The following is a 12845-nucleotide window of genomic DNA, read 5'->3' as shown; positions in this document are numbered from 1 at the left end:
CTCCATTGAGTTGATTTTGAGTGACTTATCAAATAGTATTATTTATTTATAGGTTTAATTACCATATCTTTAATTTCAAATAGAGTTATTTTACTTAGCAGTCCACCACCACACACTTGTTGGGGTTTGTATTTTGTATTTTGCATTTTTTTTTTTCCCTCAGTAGATGTGTGATACAAGTTGTTGAGTATAATTTTTCTTCCAAACAACCTAGTACGAAACCACAAAGATTTTTCCTCTATTTTCTCACTTATGTTTTTCTTTAAATTTAAATTTGAAGAAATCTAACTCAGAGCTAGAAAATGAAATCAAAGGAAATGCCATCAATGTATTTTAGAATATCGAATGGCTCATTTGAACACTTAGAAGATTTTAGAATATCTGTAAATAATAGTGTAATGTTATCAGTTAAATAGTTTGAATTAAGATATTTTATTAAGTTTTGAAAAATGAGAGAAAAAAATTAAATAAAAATATTATAAAGTTAAAAAATTATTTGAATATTATTTTTGAATGTTATTTTTATTTTAAAATTTGAAACAAAATTGTATTAATTTTTATATTTTATTTGAAAGTTTGGAAAAATTGTATTGGATTTTGTGTTTGGATAATGATTACCTAATAATTAGATAAAAAATTTAAAAATTTAAAATTTAAAACATATTTTATATTTGAGTGATACTTTAGAATGAAATATATAAGCATACATTATTATACAAACAAGACCTAACTCATATTCTTTGAAGAACTTAATAATTATTCATACCGAACATTTTATAAACCTTCAGTGTGAGCACTTTTAATAACAAAGAATAATTTTTTAAAATTAAGTGAATGATTTAAAAAATGTACCCATGTTTTTTAAAATACGGCCTGTTTGAGATTGTGTTATGAGTCTTAAAAAGTATTTAAATAGCCATAAAAGCTCTTTAATGAGAAATTTAGACTGTTTGGGTGTTACATATTAAAATATTTTTAATTTTAAATAACTTAAAATGTATATGTGAGAAAAAACATCATTTTGATTTTTTTCTCAAACGTACTTTTTCGAACAATGCGAAATAGAGTTTCAATTTAAAAAAAAAAAAAACTATCAATGGATGAAAATACTCATACAATTTTAAGATAATTACAACTTTTCAAACTTTCAAGATATAGTCATAACATTTAAAAAATCAAATCATGATCTTTTATGTCATTTTTATCTCATAAAACATTTTTTAAATTTATTTTTAAATAAATATAACATGTTTAAAAATATTTTAAACATATAATTATTAGATAGTAAATACTTTTTTAATAATAATACTTATTATTTAAGTTATAAGTTATATTTTTTACCGCAATTTCAAACACGCTCTAATACCTTCTCAAGAATATAGATTTTGAATTCCAATCCACTTTCAATATCTCCGTTTAGAGCATTGACATTGGCTTCATCAAAGTTATCTATAAAATTTAATGAAAAGTACATGATTTTTATAATCCAAAACTTTCCTAACCATAACTCCACATTGAATTAGATATTGAATTTATCAAAATAATAATATAATATTATTTTTTTAATAAAAATATTTTTATTTTTTTCATATTTTATAATTACATTAATCATATGTTAATTAATAATTTAATTTGATTCTTACATTATTATTACAAGACAGTTGGAGATTAAACGTGAATAAAAAAAACTTTTAGAGATTAGAAGTGAATAAAAGATAGATTTGATGAGTAAATAGTAACCCTTCAAATTTGAAGAAACCTATCCATTTACTGTAGCTCAAAGTTTCACACTTATATCTTTGATTAATCCAATGCAGTATTATTTTGATGAAATTTATCAAATTTTACATTTAGCCAGGCTTTTGATGAAGCCAATGCTAATGCTCTTAGTATTTTAGACCGGATAGCTATGTTCTAAAAAAAAAACAGAGGCACAGGGGACCGCCGCTTGTTTGCTAGTTCATGTCTCCATCTTGTAAATAATTTGGAAAATGTTGGATTGTCCGGTAGTAGGACTATAAGAGCATTAATAGTTGACTCAATAAAATTTGATCAAAATTTAATTAGAAAATTCACTTTTATAAATTTAGTTAGTCAATTTTTAACAATATTAAATAACACTATTTAAATCTATCATTATTCTATTAAAATATTGATTTTAACATTTTCATTTATTTTAATTCTAATTGTAATTTGAATATTTATTCTTTATAAAAAAAATACACATTAATTTTCTAACGTTTATATTATTCCTAACGGATATAATTTTCTAACAGTCATTTTTTTACAACGGTCATATTCTTTCAACTGATATATTTTTTCAACGGTCATATTTTTCCAACGGTCATATATTCACAATGGATATATTTTTCTGTAGTATTTTTCACTTTTTGCGTGGGTCGAACAACAGGCAGCGGGAAGAGAATTGTTTATGGTAAAAATAATATTTAGCCAGTCCAAGGGGCTAGCCAAGTTTAGCTAATGAATAAATTTTGGGTTAAAATTATTGTTCATTTATTATGTCCATTATAGTGGATTTTTGTGCAACCTAGCTAAACTTTGGCTAAAATTTGGCCAAGTTGAGTCCACTACTAGTGCCCTAAATTAGTCCAAGGGAACGGACCAATCACCCATAATGGATCGGACCGGACCGTTAGCTATCAGTTCAGTTGGTTTGCTTGGTCTGTTCGGTCCGGCCCAGTTATTTTATTATTTTGTCTTATTTTTTTAAATAAATTATTAAAAAATTAGTAAAATTAAAATTAATTGAATTATTAATGTAGATTATGTAATTAACTCATTAAAAAAATATTTAACTATAATTATATTTATGATGTTGATAGTTAGTATTTACTAACTTAAACTTTACTTTTTAATATGCATAATTATTAATAATGTCTTATATTTTATATATGGTTAGTGAATATTCAATAATTTCATTGTATATAGATTATTCATACTTACTTGCAACTTAGGTATTTAAAAAAAGTTACCTAATTACTTTAATTAAGTGTATGTATGAATGTATTATGTATATACATATATTATTATATGATTTATAATACATTATTAATTGATGGCATATATTATGTAAGATTTTATATTGTCAATGATAATAGATTAGATGAAAATTACATAATTAACTTATATAATTACTATATAAAAATAATATATATTTCAATCAATCAATTTCGATCCGATCTGGTCCAAAACTTACAAACCCCGAGACTGGACTGAACCTCTTCAGTCTCACAAGTTGTGGACTGAAACTGACCACATCAATTTTTAGTCCAGTCCGGTCCAAACCGAACTATTCAATCTGGTTGGTTTTTCCGGTCCGGACTGAAAATGTTTCACCCCTATCTAGTAGGTTTTGACTGATAATATATTTTATTTTTTATTTAGAAAAATTTTGTTTTTGTTTTACATTTAAAAAAAACAAAATCAACTAGGGATTAAATCCAGCGGTAACTCTTGGGTAGCATAATTGTACCACCCAAATAATTTTGGATAGTGCTACTGGGAGGGATCGATATTTAGCCGAATGAAGTGTACCAACGAGTGCAAATCCACTTTTTTATTTTTTATTTTTTCTGTTTCTAATCATTTTTTACACAGTTTTAAATATTTTTTTTTACAAAAACATTAATTCACTAATATTCACTTCCTTAATCATTAAGTAAAAAAATTTAAAAATAAAAAAATAAAAAATTCAATTGGTTACTTTTCTCAGTTCAACTAGCATTTTCCAATAATTTTATCTTAAAATTCGTTGTGGCGTTGACACGTATTTCATCCTAAGTTAAATGCATTCATTCACACATTCAAAACTTCTTAATATTTTTTTTAAAAGTAGTACTATGTGTACTTATAATTTTATTTATAACACTCATTTTATTATTTTTTTTAAATTCAAATTTTGAAATTCAAATTTCATTTCATAATTTTCAATATATCAATAACTAACATGTAAAGAAATAGATTTTTTGTAAGTCTTTTTTTAAGTACATTTAGGCTTGGTTTGGTTTCACAAGCGTTGAAACCATATCATCTCATTTCAATATTCAAATGTCATTCAAATACAAATATTTTTCAATTTTAAATTTTCAATTTTTTCATCTAAGTATTACTTACTTATTACAACTTTCTCAAACTTCCCAAGAAAACACAAAAAATAATTCAACTTTTTCAATTCTCAAAACAAAAGTTATATTAAAAAATTATATTCTAACTATTAACGTTGTGTTTTCATATGTCTTTGGGTCAGATTCCAGCAACTCAGATATTCAGAACTAGGCCTAGGAAAACGAAGTATAAATCAGCTAGGAGAGGGTGGCCTTGGGACCAGGTAGTCTCCAATGCCAAAATCAGTAAAGTATTTTGGAAGTTTGTAAATAATTAGAGAGTCTAAAAACTAGAGAGAATTCTCGTACCTGAAAATTGCTATAGGAGTCTGGGGGGACAGATCGGGCCTGCCTGCATGGAGTCTATAATATTTTTATTGTTCCTTTTGTCAGAGTCATTTAATGTGGCATACGTCATTAATGTGGCATGTAGCATAGGTAGTAATGTCATTAATGCGATGTGGTTCTCCGATTTGGCTTACTCTGCTAGTGTCTTCGATGGTCCGTTGATGTCACTTTGTCAGAGGTTCGAGAGTCCCCCTTATTTCCCCTTGTTCACGTGGACATGTACTCAAAGGTGGACGCTGTTAGAGGGATCTCCAAGACTACAAATCTCATCCCCCTCAATATGCTCCCACATGGGGGTTGCGTCCAAGGGGGTCTACATGTAGGTTGGGCGAAGAGCCTATTTGTTTTGGGCTTGGCCTTCATTTTTTATTCTCTTAGTTGCTCCTCTTAGGGCCACTAATAGGGAAAAAACCCCTTGCACTAACCATATTTTAATCTTACAATTTTTTAATTCAATTTTTTCTCTATCCTTTCCCAAAACCTTATAAAAACTTGAACTCAAATAATTTCACTGTTATTCACAAATTCTCTTACTATTATTTACAAATTTCTCATTTCATTCCATTAATTAATCGAGAGCTTAGCATTTTCCTTTTTTTAAACATTGATGGTGGTTGCTCGCGATTAGATTTCGATCATCTTCGGTCACTTGATTCTGGTTAGCGCCATCCCAAATAACAAACAAAGTAGTGGCTGGAAGTGATATTGCCCAGTTTGGATAGATAGTTCAGATGAGATGAGATATTTTAAATAGTAGTGAGATTTTTTTATTTAAGATGAGATAAGATAGTTTGTAAAAAATTGTATGTTTGAATAGTGAGATGAGATGAGATGAGATAGTTTTGACTTTTTGAGATTTGAAGGTCCCATAGTATTTATAGAGTACTTGAATCCTTGAGATTTTGCATTGTTTACGTACTGTTCATGTCAATTTGTACTGTTTATTTACTATTTTGAATTGTTCACTGTTAGTTTTATACTGTTTATTTATTGTTTATTTAAGTGGATGTTTTCAAAACTTAGAGATGAAATACAATATTTGGATAGTCAAAACTCTAAGACCATACATCCCAGATGAGATACAGATGAGATGCTTTGGTCATCCAAGCCGGGCCAAATAATCAAGGTCGTTTATGCTTTTGGTTTGAAAATTTTGATGATTATCTAAACATAAAATTTGATATATTTCTCCAAACTTTTAAATAAAATAAAAAAAGATATATAATTTTTTCAAATTTCAAAACAAAAATAATACTAAAAATTAATATTCAAATAATTTTTTAACTTTGTAAAATTTTTATTCAATTTTTTGTCTCTCATTTTCTAAAATTCAATAATAGAACATCTTAATTTAAAAAAATTTACTATTATTCACAAACAACTTCATTACTATTCATAGATATTTTAAACGAGTTCTAAATTTTTCTTAATTGTAGAACTCTCATGTGTTGATCGGAGATTGGAGGGTGTATAATCATTTTGTATATGCATATATTATATGATTTTCAAAAATCAAATATAAAGATGATCTCACTGATCATGTATATATTGATCGATCTACAGAAAACAAATTCTTTTTCAAAATTTTTTAAATCAACTGCTTCATTTTTCTCGTCTTTTCATACAAAATTACAAATAAAGTTGTCGCATTATAAAATAACATATAATTCAAGTAAAGATATAAGAGTAACTATAAACTTATCCAAAAAAATGCATTTAATCCTTTTTGTAGGTAATCACAATCATGCCCGGCTTGTTGTGAAAAAATATACACACATACCAACAATGACAACCAAAGTAAACAAGCACACGATCAAGTAAACACACGACACACAATTTATGTGATTCGGCAATTTGCTTACATCCACAAAACTGCAGAAATCTTATTAACCAGAGGAGATTACAATTACTCAATCTCATCTCACTCTCTCTAGATATTTTGCTCTCTCATACAATCTGCACTCAATTGACTTTTGTTCTCTCTGAAAAATATGTTGAAAATCGTACACAATAAGCCAAATATTACATATTTATAGTAAATGGCACTGAAAACCATAATTGGCAAAAACTGGGTCCTTCACTCGAGCTGTGTGTCGAGGGCGCATCGAGCGAACAACCAATCAACATTAGCTTGAGCGGTGTGTCAAGCGCAGCTCAAGCGAACACTAGAGTTTGTATCGAGCACAGGGTTTGTGTTTTGCTCGAGTCCACTGTCGCACGAGATTTGAGTGAACTCCTGGGTTGAGCTTCGCTCGAGTGCCAGGTCGAGTGACAGTCGAGCAAACTCTTTGTTTCTCGATTTTTTGCTTGCAAATCTGGCTCCACATATAACCCAACAATCTCTCACTTGGAGGCTGGTTCTCCATATGCCATCCACTGTTTCCAGCCAAGCCCTACCACTTCTGCAGCTCACAGATCCCATCTTCAAGCTAGAAGATGCACTGAAGTCGAGCCTGACTTCAGTCTCCCGTGTACATCACCCTTAGTTAGCACATCCACTAGGCGACTCACAACTCCCATTGTATTAGGAGTATCCTGTTTCGAACCGATTCTGGCAACCTTTGCCAACATCCCAAGCTTACATGAGAAACGACAAAGCTGACTCCCTTTTACTTCCTCATCTGTTTCACGCGATCAAGCCTGCCCTTTTATACTCTTGTATTTCCCTGCATATCACTGGATCCTAATGTTAAATACAAAGAGTTAGATCTCTTACCATGTGCCAAGACCAGCACACTCTTGGTGATCTTCAGCGCTCCTCCAGATAACACTATTGCATAACCTTTACCATCAAGTTGTCCCATAGAAATCAGGTTTTTCTTTAGATCTGAAACATGTCTGACTTGCTGTAAAGTCCACACGCCCCTATTTGGAAGTGTGATGCGCACATCACCTACTTCCACTACATCCACTGTCTCTCCATCAGCCGTATACATTTTTCCAAAATCACTAACAATATAATTTTGCATGATCTCTCGATTTGAGGTGTTTTGGAACGAAGCCCCTAAATCCAACACTCAATTATCAATCAGACTGTGCACTGCAATAATTCGGGCATCATGTATTTCTTTAGCCACTATATTCACAACATCATCCTCATCATTTTCTTGATTCTTTCAGTTTCTCTTGATGTGGCCAGCTTACCACAACTCCAGCACGTGATCTGCTATCCAGATCTCATCTTGCTATTTCCCTACTTTTGGAGCTTGACATGTCATGTATTCTGCCTTGATTATCAACATTCAGAGTCGATCTCGAACCCGAGAACTCACCTAAGTCTCTTCTACTTACCTCTTCAGCAATGATCATGTCACGTACGTTGTCGTAGTTCAGTTTCATCTTACCGGCTGAACTACTCACAGTCATCCTCATGGCCTCCCAACTATTTGGCAGCAATGCCAACAAAATTAATGTTCTGATCTCATCATCAAACTCAATCTCTACATAAGAGAGTTGATTTGTGATCATATTGAATTCATTCAAGTGTTGGGCCACAGACATACCTCCTGACATCCTCAGACTAAACAACTTCTTCATTAGGTGCACTTTCTTCATCAGGTGCACTTTCTTATTCGCCAATGGCCTTTCATATATACCTGACAAATCCGTCTTGAGATACGTCATGGTTATCTCCTTACTAACGTTGTATGCCACTATTTTGGATAGGGTCAACCGAATAATCTATAGAATTTGTCGATCTAACAGGGTCCATTCAATATCATCTATACTCTCTGGCTTTTTTCCCAACAATGGAAGATAAAGCCTTTTCTCATAGAGATAGTCCTTGATCTACATCTTCCAGTACCCAAAATCAGTGTTGTCGAACTTCTCGATCCGTGGTGGTTTCACTTTGTCTCCAGCCATTGTTTTCTTTCAGATCCAACCTTGGCTCTTGATACCAGTTGTTATGAAAAATACATACACACACACACACAAATGATGACAACCAAATAAACAAGCACACGATCAAGCAAATACATGATACACAATTTACGTGATCGGACAACTTACAATAGGCAATCAATATTGACTCGAGCGGTGTATCGAGCGCAACTCGAACGAACACTATGATTTGTATCTTGCTCGAACTCACTATAGAGCGAGACTTGAGTGAACTCATGGGTTGAGTTTCGCTCGAGCTCATTGTCAAGTGCACCTTGAGTGAACTTTCTATTTCTTGATTTTCTGCTCATAAACTAGGCTCCACATATAATCCAACATGACTGGCCAACACATATATTCTTAGAAAAAATAAATCGCTACAACACAAGTAAATTTAATACATATTTTTTTTTTTATGTCTCGTCATCAATGTATTAGGTATATGGTTGTAAATAAATAAACTGTTAGGCAAGTCTTTCAAATTTGATTTTTTTTTTAAAAGTATAGCTTATAGTTTTATTCAAAAAATCAATGAAATGTTCATTACAAGCTTTCTCGCTCAAGAACGAGCTAAGAATTTGTCTAGGACCTTACTCAATCCGTACTCTCTCTTTCAACATATTTATAGCTAAGTTTGTAAGTTTAAGAGCTATAGCATTTGTCTCTTTGTATGCAAAGTTGAGACTTTAGCTTTGTCTTTCAAACAACATCCTTCTTGCATCTTCGACCAGAACACCATAATTAATACAAATGTCTTCATAATTGGAAAGCAGTTTTAACAATAATTCGGGCATCTCCTTCCAGGATTACGAGACAACCCCAATTCAATGCATATAACCATTGCTCTTCTCAGAGCAAATGCTTCATCAGTAACTAGCTTCATGCTATAACTAATAGTTGAACATAGATATCACCATCTGAATTCCTCATTATAATTCCAATTCCTACCTTTTTTTCTTCATTATTTACAACAGCATCCTAGCTGGCTTTTGCATATGTGCCAACTGATTTCTTCCATCTAACATGTTGCCTTACTATAGGATTTTGTTGGTGATCATCTTGCATCTGACACTGAGTTGAATATAAATCTAGTAAACTTTGTTTTGCAAACTTGTATAATTGTCTCGAATTCTCAAATTTATTTTAAAAAATCAGAGGGTTTCTCCTTAACCATATCCTTTTCATAACATGGGACACTAGTTCTACATCTTTAGCTTTTAATTTCCTAGTAAATTTCTTCTGCAGATCCATAAAGTATACCTTTGCCCTTGACCACTTTTGAACTGGGCTATCATATTCAATCCATACATGTGATGCTGTAGAGTAGCTCCAAAATGCATGGACTATAGTCTCTTATTCTCTTTCACATATTGGGCATAAGTCTGTATCAATAATCCTCTTCTTAAATAGGTTACTTCTGGATGGAAGAATATATGAGCTGCCTCCAACACTGTTTTGCAAGTAAGGCCATGTTGAAAATTTCAGGATCTCTAAAGCTTAACCTTCCATTTTTCTTTGATTCTTCCATCTTGCTCTAACTTCTCTACTAAATTTTAATTCAATTATTTTTGAAGCCCCACAATTTGGATATCATGAAAGTTATTTCTTTGCAAAGCTTTTGGGATGGCTTGAAGACTCGTGAAAAAAGTAGATAGAGCTTGGATTACTGCTTTGACTTGATTGGATTACTGCTTTGACTTGATTCATGAGTTAGTAGTTAGAGCATTGGCAATGACATTGCCAAATCTAAAATTTAGTTAGAATGTTAGATTTTGGCCATAAAATAGACTTGTAGCTAAATGATCCACATTGGACTAGCTTTTTTAAAGTCTAAATAATAATAACATATTATATATTTTAACAATATATATATTTTTTAATATTTTACAAATACACTTCATATATTAATTAATAACTTTATTAATAAATAAAATTATTATTTTTCAACACTTCATATAATTTGTTGTTGTTCCATAAACCGAAACAACAACAAATTCAAAGAAACAAATTCCAAGTATCTTTCATTTTCTAGCAATCCCCAGCAAACCGAAACAACAACATCAGCAAAGGTACTTCATCAGCAGATATTACCCTCATGGACTTGTATCTTTCATTTCCTAGCAATCCCCAGCAAATCGAAACAACAACATCAGCAAAGGTACTTCATCAGCAAATATTACCCTCACGAACTTGTAGATATGCCAAAATCAACAAACAATATGCCAAAACAGAGATGGTAGAGAATCAATATGCAATCAAATACCAAGCAAATCCGTGGATACAACAATCAAATACCAAGCAAATACCAAAACAGAGAATCAATGATAGATGAAATCACAAATTTCAGATCATGGAACCCAATCAAATACCAAGCAAATCTGTGGATACACCATAAATCCACCATACCATTTCATCCTCAAAAGAAAAAAAAAAATTAACAAAGCATTTACCCAAATCGCACAACCAGATTTCTAGTGGTAGATGTTGTATAAGGTAGAGCGAAGCTGATTCGTGGTTAGTGCCTTCTGGACGATTTGTGGAGCCAAACCGAGAATGCGACCGCTGGAGAGAAGGGGACGCTACGAGCTGGGGAAGAATGGGACAGAAGGGAAATCTCTTGCGGGTTGAAGAAGAAAGGGGCGAAGACAGAATACACAGAGGAGAGAGAGAGAGGAGCGAGGAAGAGAAAATAACTGTTGAAGACGACGGCTTTTGGCTGGAGAATGCGACCGTTGGAGATAAAGCAACGCTGCGGGCTGGGGAAGAATGGGGTTGAAGGAAATCTCTTGCAGAGAAGAAAGGGGCGAAGACAGTTTAGGGAGAAAGAAAAAAAAAAATAGATGAAACGAGGGTTTTGGGATGAAGAAGAAACCGAGGGAAGGAGAAGGAAAGAGCGAGAGGTAGAGAAATAATAAAAAATTAATTTGGTGTGTATACAGTCCCTCTCTATACTTAAGAGCTGCTAACATTTACTGTAGCAGATATGTTAAACTTATTGTATTTAGCTAGGCCAATGCTGGGTGTTTTCTTCATATTCCCTTTTAATTTGAACTTGTATTGGCAAAAGGCTAGGCCATTGCCAATGGTCTTAGTGAACATAAAATTATAAATAATAAAATTATTATAAAAGTTAGTTCGACTCATATAAGATAGTATGAAATCCAAATAATTTCATATTTATTATTTTTATACTACTATATATAACTTTATAATGGAAATATCTTGAATATCTAAAAATAACAAGAAACCATATTCTTAGATCTCGTTTGTTTACACAGATGAGATAAGATGAGATGATATGAAAGTTGAATAAAATATTGTTAGAATATAATTTTTTAATATAATTTTTATTTTGAGATTTGAAAAAGTTGAATTATTTATTATATTTTGTGTAAAAATTTGAAAAAGTTATAATGATGATATAGTTTGTCAAAACAAATGATACCTAACGTATAGAATCTTATAAATAATATATGTAAATATAATTTATATAAAGATGTTTAGACAATTTAAATTTTGTAGATAAAATTATAAAACAAAGAGTAATATTACTATGCTTTTCCAGTTATATTGTTCACTTTGCCCAATTAATATAACATCACTATGTCACGTGGTTTATTAAAAATAAAAAAATAAACTCATCTCAACATCGAAATGGGACAGTACGACTTATTTGAAAATTGATTTCAACTCAAAATTATCATCTCATTCCATCTACTTCCCAAGTATAATTTAAATACAAACATTTTCAAATTAATCATTACAATTTTCTCAAACTTTCAAATAAAAAATAAAAAATAAAAAATATTTCAACTTTGTTAAATCCCTAAACAAAAATAATATTATAAAACTATATTCTAACAATATTTTAACTTTATAATATTTTTTATTCAACTTTTCTATCTCATTTCCCAAAACCCAAAAAATACTAAACTCAAATTATTTCACTACTATTCACAAATCATCTTACTACTATTCACAAAATTTTCATCTCATCTCACTCTCCAAACAAGTCTTAATTTATGATAATTAAATAACTCGTAAACAACTCAATTCACTGTAATAAAATGTAAGAGTATTAGTATTAGTTCCATCAAAGTTATATTCAAAATTTAGCTAAAATTATATATTTTTCATAAATCCAAAGCCATTTAAGCCATAACCCCACATTGGATTAGTCCAAATAATAATATAATATTATTTTTTTATAATCATTTATTTTTTTTATTTTTTTATATTTGTAACTACACTAATTATATGTTAATTAATAATTTAATCTTTAGTTAAATTATTGTTTTCAAATTATTATTTTTCCTCAATCTATTTCTCAATTATTAGTTGGGTCTATTTTTAGAATAAAATATTAAAATAGTTAGATCTGATTTTTTCAAAATAAAATATTAGAACATAAATAATACATTTTTAAATATGAAGACACACTTTTAAATATTATAGCTCATATTTCAAATCCTCATTGTTTGACTATTACAA

The sequence above is a fragment of the Juglans microcarpa x Juglans regia genome, chromosome 4D (assembly GCF_004785595.1).
Source record: "Juglans microcarpa x Juglans regia isolate MS1-56 chromosome 4D, Jm3101_v1.0, whole genome shotgun sequence".
NCBI classification, from domain to species: Eukaryota; Viridiplantae; Streptophyta; class Magnoliopsida; order Fagales; family Juglandaceae; genus Juglans; species Juglans microcarpa x Juglans regia.
Note: the sequence above shows the minus strand (reverse complement) of the source record.